This window comes from Suricata suricatta, chromosome 9 (genome assembly GCF_006229205.1).
Source record: "Suricata suricatta isolate VVHF042 chromosome 9, meerkat_22Aug2017_6uvM2_HiC, whole genome shotgun sequence".
In the NCBI taxonomy this organism is placed as follows: domain Eukaryota; kingdom Metazoa; phylum Chordata; class Mammalia; order Carnivora; family Herpestidae; genus Suricata; species Suricata suricatta.
Genome location: NC_043708.1, coordinates 138,766,995 through 138,776,442, shown reverse-complemented (window position 1 = coordinate 138,776,442; position 9,448 = coordinate 138,766,995).

The window sequence follows — 9,448 nt, the reverse complement described above, 5'->3', positions numbered from 1 at the left end:
CGCGAAGAACCGGCCGTGATTTCTGCTCTCCGACTCACGCTGCACTCTGGCCTCCAGGACTGGGGCCGGTGCATGTACGTGATTCCAAACACCCAGGCTGGCGACGGTTTTGTGCACAGGCAAGAGGAAGTCACAGTCCTTTGGGTTCTCACATCCAATCTCGAAAAGGCACAAGCTCATTTTGCTTTCTCTCCCCACGATCAGAGAAACGGAAGCAAGCCAACCAAGGGCACACAGGAGCACGGTGTGTGGCTTCCGGACGAGGGGCCACTTGCTGGCCAGCTGGCCGAAAAATAAGTTTCCTGGAAACAGAACTGGAAACCAAAATGAGGGAGGACGGTGCTCGGGCACCGCTGTATTCAGACGAGGCAGCCATGTAGTTGGGGAGGAGACATCGGACAAAGATACAGAGAGCTGGTATGATGGGGACCCTGAGGCATGGGCCCCGGTGCTCCGGAAGGGCAGCTCTCCCCCACCTGCCGGCCACCACGCGCCAGCAGCGAGAGGCCAGGGCGAGAGCGTCGGCAGCGAGCCCCAGACGCGACGGGGACGGACGGGGAAGGTGCTCTTGTCAATCCTCTCCAAGATCCGTTTTCTGAAGTGACCTTAGTGACCTTCTGTTCTCACAGAATCCCTCTCCAGGGGCGCCTGGGCCTCAGTCCAGTAAGCATCTGACGCTTGATCCCGGCTCAGGTCATGATCTCACGGCTCGTGAGACCGAGCCCCGCATCGGAGCCTGCTTGGCATTCTCTCCCTCCCTCTCTTCCTGCCTCTCCTCCGCTTGCTCTCTCTCTCTCTCAAAAATAAATACTGGAAAAAATTTTAAGTGGAATTTTTACAGCCTGTGTTTTCTGACCACAAAAAGTTAAACAAACTAACAAACCACCAAGCCATTTGGTTTAAACATTAAAAAGGTAAATTACTGAGTTTGTTAAAAAATTAAGTTCAATTACAGAATATGTATTTGAAAATCATTCTAATGAGAACACCACCTATACGAGTTTACGGGTGAGGAAGGCAAGAGCTGTTTTCTACATGAAACAAAAAGTTAGATCCCGTGAAATAAGGAATCCACTGAGACAGTTACACAAACAGAATCGAGAAAATCCAGAAGATGAGATTAGTAAAACTAAGAGGAAAAATGAGTAACTGGCAAAACAGAAAATCAGTTGAGTTAAAAGTAAACCATAAAGACATCTCTGAATAGTCCAGGCTTGGGCGAACTGCTTGTGAGTTCATTCCAGGGAAAAGGAGAAATGGCACATGCAGATCTTAGGAAGGGGATAGAAGCACAGAGAAGAAGATGGTGAAAAACGGCACGCAGCGCCGTGTGCAACTCCGCCAAGGCATTTAAAAAATTCAATGATCTGCCCCCCCATTCACGCTCTGTCTCTCAAAAAGTGAATAAAGGCAAAAAAAAAAAATTAAAAATCCAATGATACGTTTCCTAGACTGTGAATGGTCAACACTGACCCAAAATGCGTAGCAGCCCAAGCGACACCGCCCCCCGAGGGTTCGTGGAGAGCGTCTGCTCGGCCGGTGGGGCCGGGGGCCGGCGGCCAGAGCAAGGCCGTCTGTGACCCGCACGGGCAGCACGGCGCCCCACAGTCCCCCGGGTCGGGGGCACCTTTCCTGTCCTGAGACCTGGGGGTCGCGGTGGCTTCTTCCCCACGTGTCTGTGTCCCCCCTCACAGGGGCTGCGGGGCCGCACGGGTCCGGGGATCCTCCCGACCACTCTGAGTAGCACTCTTGTGATTAAGATGTCCCCGAGGCGCGTCCTTCTGACCAGAGGGCTAGTCTGCTCCTGCCTTCCGGACGGAGTGTCCCCCTGAGGCCAGAGGAGGCCCCGGCCCTGGGAAGCTGGCGGACGACGGAGTCTACTTCGGTCCCCGTGGTAACGGCTCCGCTCAGACGGTTTCCTGGGGCACAAGCTGGGGTCCGGAATGTGGAGCCTGGGGCTGACCCGGGGTCAGGAAAACTCCAGGCCCCTCACGCAAGAACGCCAGCCTCTCCCGGCATCTCCCAAGGTCTGTCACCCGCCACGATCTCCCAGAAGGAAACGCTAAATTTCCACCTTCCTGAAAGTCCCGCCACACAGGACCAACACAGCATTTTTATTACTTTTTAGCATTTTTCTATGTTTATTTATTATTGAGACAGAGAGAAACCGAGCATGAGTGGGGGAAGGGCAGAGAGAGAGAGGGAGACACAGAATTTGAAGCAGCTCCAGGCTCCAAGCTGTCAGCACAGAGCCCGACACGGGGCTTGAACCCACAAACCGTGAGATCATGACCTGAGCCGAAGCCGGACGCTTAACCGACTGAGCCCCCCGGCGCCCCGACATGGCATGTTTAAATGTCAGTCTTTATCTTCTCCTTCATTAGAAAACTTCGAAGACGGTGCCCTGTCCTCAGGGCTGGGGCTCCCCCAAACCGCACTCAGCCCACGTCTCCTGTCTCTGTGTATATCAAGCATGAGGTAAAAGGGACGCTTTCTTTTGATAGTATTTTCCCCAAATTCAGGAAAGCCCCCTCTGCAAGCTACACAGGTTGATTTCCTGTGTCTGAAGCGTGACTGGACAAAGGCCTGCAGTTGTGAGAATTGGGGACGAGATGTCTCTTTTCCGAAGATCATGTTGCATCTGCTCCCAGCCTTGAATTAAGCCGTCCGCACGCAGCGGGGGCCGACGGCTGACAGCTACATCGCCGCAGCCGCGGAGGTAGATCCGCCTTGGTTTTGGATCATCGGTCTCAACACAGAATCAGCAGCGAAGACTCCTCAGGTCCCCTGGTCCGGTGCCGGCACGGCACGTAGGATGCGGGGGACTGAAGCACAGAGAGCAGGTGATCTGATCCAGGCTCGGCCTCTGGGAGCCGAGCCCCCGAGTCCTGTGGGGGGTGAGCGCAGTGCCTTGGCATCGCCCCAGCGCCTCCCCCGGACTCTCCGGTGACCTTGGGTCCCTTCCAGCAGCAGAAGGCAGCTCCGATGCCGGGACACGAGGGAGAAAACTGCTCTCGTATTTCCATCTGTGCCCATGACGAGCGGCACCGCGGCCCCTCCACGGCTGCAAAGTGCCGCAGCCCCTGGGGGCACTGAGGAACTCAGGGAACGAGGCGTGCCTGCCGAGGGGGAGGTCTGGCGCGGACCCAGGCAGGCGAGGGGCTGGAGGCCGGCCTCACCCACCAGGAGGTTGGCCGTGGGTTTCCGGTTCATAACTCCCACCAAGTTACGGGCAAAGTACTTCCCTCCTCCCGTTTTAGTACCTGATACAGAAAACAGGGGTGAAACCACAGGGGGCCCCACAGGGCTGTCATGAGGACTGAATACGAGGGGATCAGTGTGGCTCATGCGATAAACTCAGCTCCCTGTGTCAGTTCTAGGAATCTAACGATTTTCAGGATTTCCCAAGATATATGTGTGTTTCTCTCCTTTGTCTCTGAATAGATTTTCATGTGGAAACAAATCTGTACCCTGGAACAGATCCTACTTGGTATAGTATCTTTTAATAAATATATAGCTGGGTTTAAAAAAAATTTAATGCCCATTAATTTTGAGAGAGACCGAGCACGAGCAGGGGAGGAGCCAAGAGAGGAGGAGACACAGAATCTGAAGCAGCTCCAGGCTCCGAGCTGTCAGCACAGAGCCTGACACGGGGCTCGAACCCACGAACCGTGAGATCATGACCTGAGCCGAAGCCGGACGCTTAACCGACGGAGCCCCCAGGCGCCTCTACTTTTACCTCTTTAAATCAATGTGACCTACCGCATTTTGAAATAGCTGCACGTGCAGAAAACTAGAGAGAGGGTGTAGAGAACATCTGTCCAATCCAGTTTTAACCACCACTCACGTTTTGCCGTGCGTGTTACCTTTTTCAAAACTCAGAGAGGCAGAATCCAGCGATACGTTTTCAGAAGAGCCCGCTCCCTACTTCTGCATTCTTACCTTATCAACGGCGCCCAGCCGTGGGCGCGGTCCCAGGGCCTTTAAAACTTCTCACGCACGCTGTTAGGAAGTGTACGTCCTCTGCGGCTCACTTTTACGCTCCGCCTGTGACCCTGAGGCTCTCCCCACGCCAGCACGTGTGGCTCTCGTGTGTCCCGTGTGGCCGCACCACGGCGCCCTGCGGTCACACAGGGTTTGTTCGCTCCTCCTCCAACACGTGGCCTTTGATGTGGTCGCAAATGTCAGTTATGACCGTGCATCCGTGAGCGTTCCTGTCCGTGTCCACGCGGGCCGGTGTTGCGTCGTGCACGTTAGCGGGCACGGAATCCCTGAGCCATGCCCTGCGCACCCCCAAACCTGACTGCATGCTGCCAGCCCTCTCCCCAAGAGTTGTTCCAACCCCCACGTTGACCGGTGGTCCTGGAAGCCCCTGCCATCCACATCCCTGGCAAGGCTGGGCGTCGCCCGGCTCTGATTGCCACTGCTCTGGTGGGCGCGAATGCCGTCTCACAGCGGCCTGAGTCTGCATGTGTCTGATTTCAAATGTGTGTGCTATTCCTAGGCTCACTGGGCATCTAGTCTCCCCCTTGTTGAATTATTAAGTTGGTCTTTAAAAAAATTTTTTTTAATGTTTATTTTTGAGAGAGAGAGAGAGAGAGAGACAGAGCATGAGTGAGGGAGGGGCAGAGAGAGAGGGAGACACAGAATCTGCAGCAGGCTCCAGGCTTCCAGCTGTCAGCACAGAGCCCGACGCGGGGCTCGAACCCATGAACCGTGAGATCATGACCTGAGGCAAAGTCAGACCCTCAACCGACTGAGCCCCCCAGGAGTCCCCAAGTTGGTCTTTTTCTTGTTTGTCCCTTGGACTTCGTTCTAGGCATCATTTCTTCACTGGTCTTGTGCTTTGAGGCTCCTCCCCCCTTCCACCCTCAGTCTGTGGCTTGTCTTTTAATGTGTTCACAGAATCTTATTTATTCTTGTTCAGATGTTTTAAATCGTAGGGTAGTCAGCCTTTTCAATGTTTTCCTTTATAATTTATGCTTTCTGTGACTTCTTAAATCCTTTCCTGTCCTGCAATCGAGTATCTTCATATATACTTTTTTCTACAATTTGGAAATTTTGTTTTTCTTACTTAGGTCTATAATCCATCTGAAATTGAGTTTCCTGTGTTCTGACCGGGTTGGACTGATGTCTTCTTGTCTGGAGAAGCAGTTGTCTTACCCCCGTTTATTGACTAGCCCGCCTTTCCCCAGTGACCTGGAACCTCAAGTCACCGTCTAACCTGGAGGCCCCCTGGCTCTCTGTGCTTTTAAATATGTCTCCCGTCTGTCTCTGCGCCAACGTCACACTGTCCCGAATTGCATCAGAATGGCTTTATACTACGTCTGGAGGGACACACGCCAGTCCAGGCCCCCCGCCGTGGGACTGTTTGTCAAGAGCACCTTGGGTCCTTCATGCATCGAGATCTCTCGTTGGGATTTTGATTGGAATCACGCTGAATTTTATTTGTTTGTTTGTTTGTTTTTAATGTTTATTTTTGACAGAGACAGAGTGTGAGTGGGGGAGGGGCAGAGGGAGACACAGAATCCGAAGCAGCTCCAGGCTCCGAGCTGTCAGCACAGAGCCCTACGCAGGGCTCGAACCCACGAACCGCGAGCTCATGACCTGAGCCGGAGTCGGACGCTCAACCGACTGAGCCCCCAGGCGCCCCTGAATCTTCAATCAGTTGCAATGGATTACCATCTTCATAATACGGTTACTACCCTCTTCCGTTCGGGAATCAGGCTTGCATCCTTGTCCACACCTCGTGTTTCACCGTTTTCGCCACGAGAAAACGCATCTTCTGTTTCCTTATTCCCGGGCGCTTTGCAGCCTGGGTGCTGGTGTCGTCGGCCCTGTCCTGGTCCTTTGGACGTTTTCTGTTTGGTCATTTGTCTGCGTGAACAGCCGGGACTTTTTTAACGTGATTTATGTGTGAATTTAAAATCCGCCAAACTTCCTGACCTCTATTTCTAATTTATTCTCTATTTAGAAAACCAGTCTCTGCGAGGAATAATTTTGTCTCTTTCTTTGCACGTCGTCTCTTTTTCTTTCCTGTTGAATCACAAGCAGAACAGCGGGCACCCTGGCGTTCCTCATTCCGAAGGGAGTCTTTCTCATCTTCATCGTAACAGTGACGGATTTCGTGCGTCTGGTTTTAACTGTTAATCCCTTGTGCCACTTTCACTAATTCTTGTTCTTTTTTTAGCTTCTCAAGATGACCGTTCGCGAAGTTTATTTTCAATCTTTCTTGTTTGATACAAAAATAATTTTTGAGGCTATGGGTTTTTTGAGGATGACTTTTTGCTGCATGGATGGAAAATGTGTTATTTTCCATGGATTTTAGAGATCATTTTCCTCGTTGCTGTGAATTTCTATGGAGTCTTTGATGTTTATTTTGATTTAAAGGTGTTTGGAATATGGTTTTTCAAAAGTTAAATAGTTAAACATTTGTATTTATTTTAAAACATTTGTTAAATTTTAGTTTAATTGCCTCACCCTGTTCAGGTGCCACTTTGTGTGGCGTGCTGTGTGTGTGTGTGCAAATGTGTGCACGTGTGTGTGTGTACATGGTTAATTTTTTGGAAATATTTCATGGACATTTATGAAAGCTTGCTGTTCTCTCTCTTGCTAGACAATCTTCATGTGAGATTGTATATATATTCCTTAGATCAAGACTATTCATTAGGTTATTAGAATCCTCTTTCTTTATGATTATTTGATTCATCCAATTTAAGATTTATATTAATTCTCATGGACCTGAGGGATTTTGAAGTTAACATTTTATGGACATTTAAAGCCATCCATGGGGGCACCTGGGGGGCTCAGTCGGTTAAGCGTCTTTGGATCAGGTCGTGATCTCGTGGTTCGTGGGTTCGAGCCCCGCGTCGGGCTCTGTGCTGACAGCTCAGAGCCTGAAGCTGCTTCAGATTCTGTGTCTCCCTCTCTCTGCCCCTCCCCTGCTCATGCTCTATTTCTCTCTGTCTCAATAATAAATAAACATTAAAAAATTAAAAATAATAAAGCCATCCACGAAGCAGAGAGAGTGAAGAGTCTTTGCCGACCCCAAGGTCACGAGGGTTGCCGACGCTTGCTCCCTGCAGTTTTAGACTTTACGCTCACTCAACTCAGTATCCTCGTGTGGTGTCAAGTGAGGTTGGTTTTTCTCCCCAGGGGACATCCGAGTTCTCTTCCCTCATTTATTGAAAAGCCCGTGTTTCTCCTCACGAACCGCTGGACACCTTGTGGCACGTCGGCGGATCCATGCGTGGGGGCCGCTGGGGGGCTCTGAATACGTCCACAAGGCCCTTGAGAAGGAGGACCCCACGAGCCTCCCCGAGCTTTGCAGGTCGTCTGTGCCGCCTCCGTGAATAAAATGGGGGGACAGGACTTCAGGGCTTCATGTGGCTTCTGCCCGCCTCACTGGGGACACAAGCTCTGGGCCTGGGGGCCACCACGCCCAGACGTAGCACCCTGAGGAGCGCGCAGGGTGAGGGGTCCCGGGGGTCCTGCCCCTTCCGTGGTTTCAGCCCAGGTGCCAGGTGTGGGCGGAGGCAACGTCCGGGGGACCCCAGCCCAGCCACCCCCTGCCCGCCGCCGCCGGGGCCCCTGCGCGTGGCCGCTGCTCAGCCCGCACGGCCCCCGTTTCGTGAGCAGGACACTGACTGCTGTCGCTTTAAGGCCAGACTTGGGGGGCCGGTGACCGAGTTACGCAGCACTAGAGAGCCGGCGAGGGTCTGCTTCCGGACTTCTCCGTCCTGTCCCACTTTCTTCTTCCTAAAGCCGCGTTTTGGACATCCTAGCCTTAGCGCACGTCCTGAAATCTGTTGGCGTGAGTTCTCCCGATGGGCCTGTTTTGAAGACCGTGTCGGATACTCCTGGTTCTTTCCGGCCCACGTGACGTTCAGGACCAGCCGGTCCACTTCTGCAGACCCCGCCCCCCCCAGGGTTTTCACCGGGGCCACATCTGTCCGCCGGCATCCGCCCAGCTCAGGGCGAGTCTTCATCTTCTGTGGACGGTGTTCCGGAGCCTTCTTAATGCCGCTAAACGACTTTCTTTTGCCTTTACTCATGGATTATTGTTGTGGGTTTTTTTTAAATTTTAATGTTTATTTATTTTTGAGAGAGAGAGCGAGAGAGCAACGGGGAGGCGGACACAGAATCTGAGGCAGGCTCCAGGCTCTGAGCTGTCAGCACAGAGCCCGACGTGGGGCTCGAACCCATGAACTGTGAGATCATGACCTGAGCTGAAGCCGGACGCTCAACCGACTGAGCCCCCACATCAGTTTTTTGTTTATCTTTTAAATTGCTCAGCATCAAAATGTTTATTCTACCTGGACTGACTTACACTCAAATAAGTTGATGTTACCCCTGTTACAAAATGCTTTAAAAATAATAATAATACGTTGGGAGGCGGCTGACCTTGAGGTCTCCTGCGGTTTTGGGGGAAATCTAAGTGCAGTTGTCGAGAACCAGCGAATCGAGTGGACGTCAATGTTTAAAAAGTTCTCGGGTCCAGAACTGCACCGCACGCCTGAGGCCAGCAATGTCGCGCCGGGATCATTACAGCTGGAGAAAGAAAGTAATGAGAGAGAAAAGGTCTTAGGCCAAAAGAACCTGGTTGTGGACAGCGTGTGACCTGACTGTGGACGTGTTTGTGTCGGACGCCCCGGCCGCCAGGACGGCGCGGTGCGGGCTCTCCTCCAGGCCCCCTCTCCCTCCTCCCCCAGGCAGACGGCCGGGTGCACGCGGGGACTCCGCGCTCAGTGGTGGGCGATGACCATCCTCAGATCCTCGCTGCATCCTCGGGGCCGTGCTGGCGTCTGCTCCCTGGAGGGGTGGCTGCCGGGCTGGCCCGGTGCCTCCCGGACCTTTCCGGGGGTGGGTCCCTTGCCTGTTTCCAGGTCCCATCCGTCCAGGAGCTCCCTGTTGCCTCTGCACGTCTCATGTTCACGTCCAGGGCACGCAGTGATGCTGGGTGCCCTGCGCCCAGTGCCCACGGGGCACAGCCCCGGGCTCCCATCATGTCACCTCTGCGCCATTTCTCCCACACGTGGTGGCCACGGGGGGCTCCTCTGAGGGTCCTGCAACTTCCCTCAGGTTGTGCCTGGGAGCGAGCCACCGGGCCGATATCTGTGAGCCCCTCGCGTGTAGCGAGTGTTTTGAAAGCCCCTAAGGAGCGTTTCTGAGACAGCGAGAGCCTGGGACACCTGGCATCCTGTTGTCCCCTTTCCCCTTCCCACAGCCCCAGGCCAGAGGGACAGTCAGGCTTTCCGTGTCCCCACAGAGCGCAGTGTCTGCCCGTGACACGGGAGTGGCCCCGAGCGGCGGTGTCAGCGACCCTTCAGAGCGAGTTGACATGGCAGTGACAGCCGAATGTGTGAGGACAGACTGGCCCCGGCCAGGGCCCAGGCGAGCTGGGTGTGAGTCACACGGCCGTGCCGAGGGCCGGTGGAGCGCAGACGGG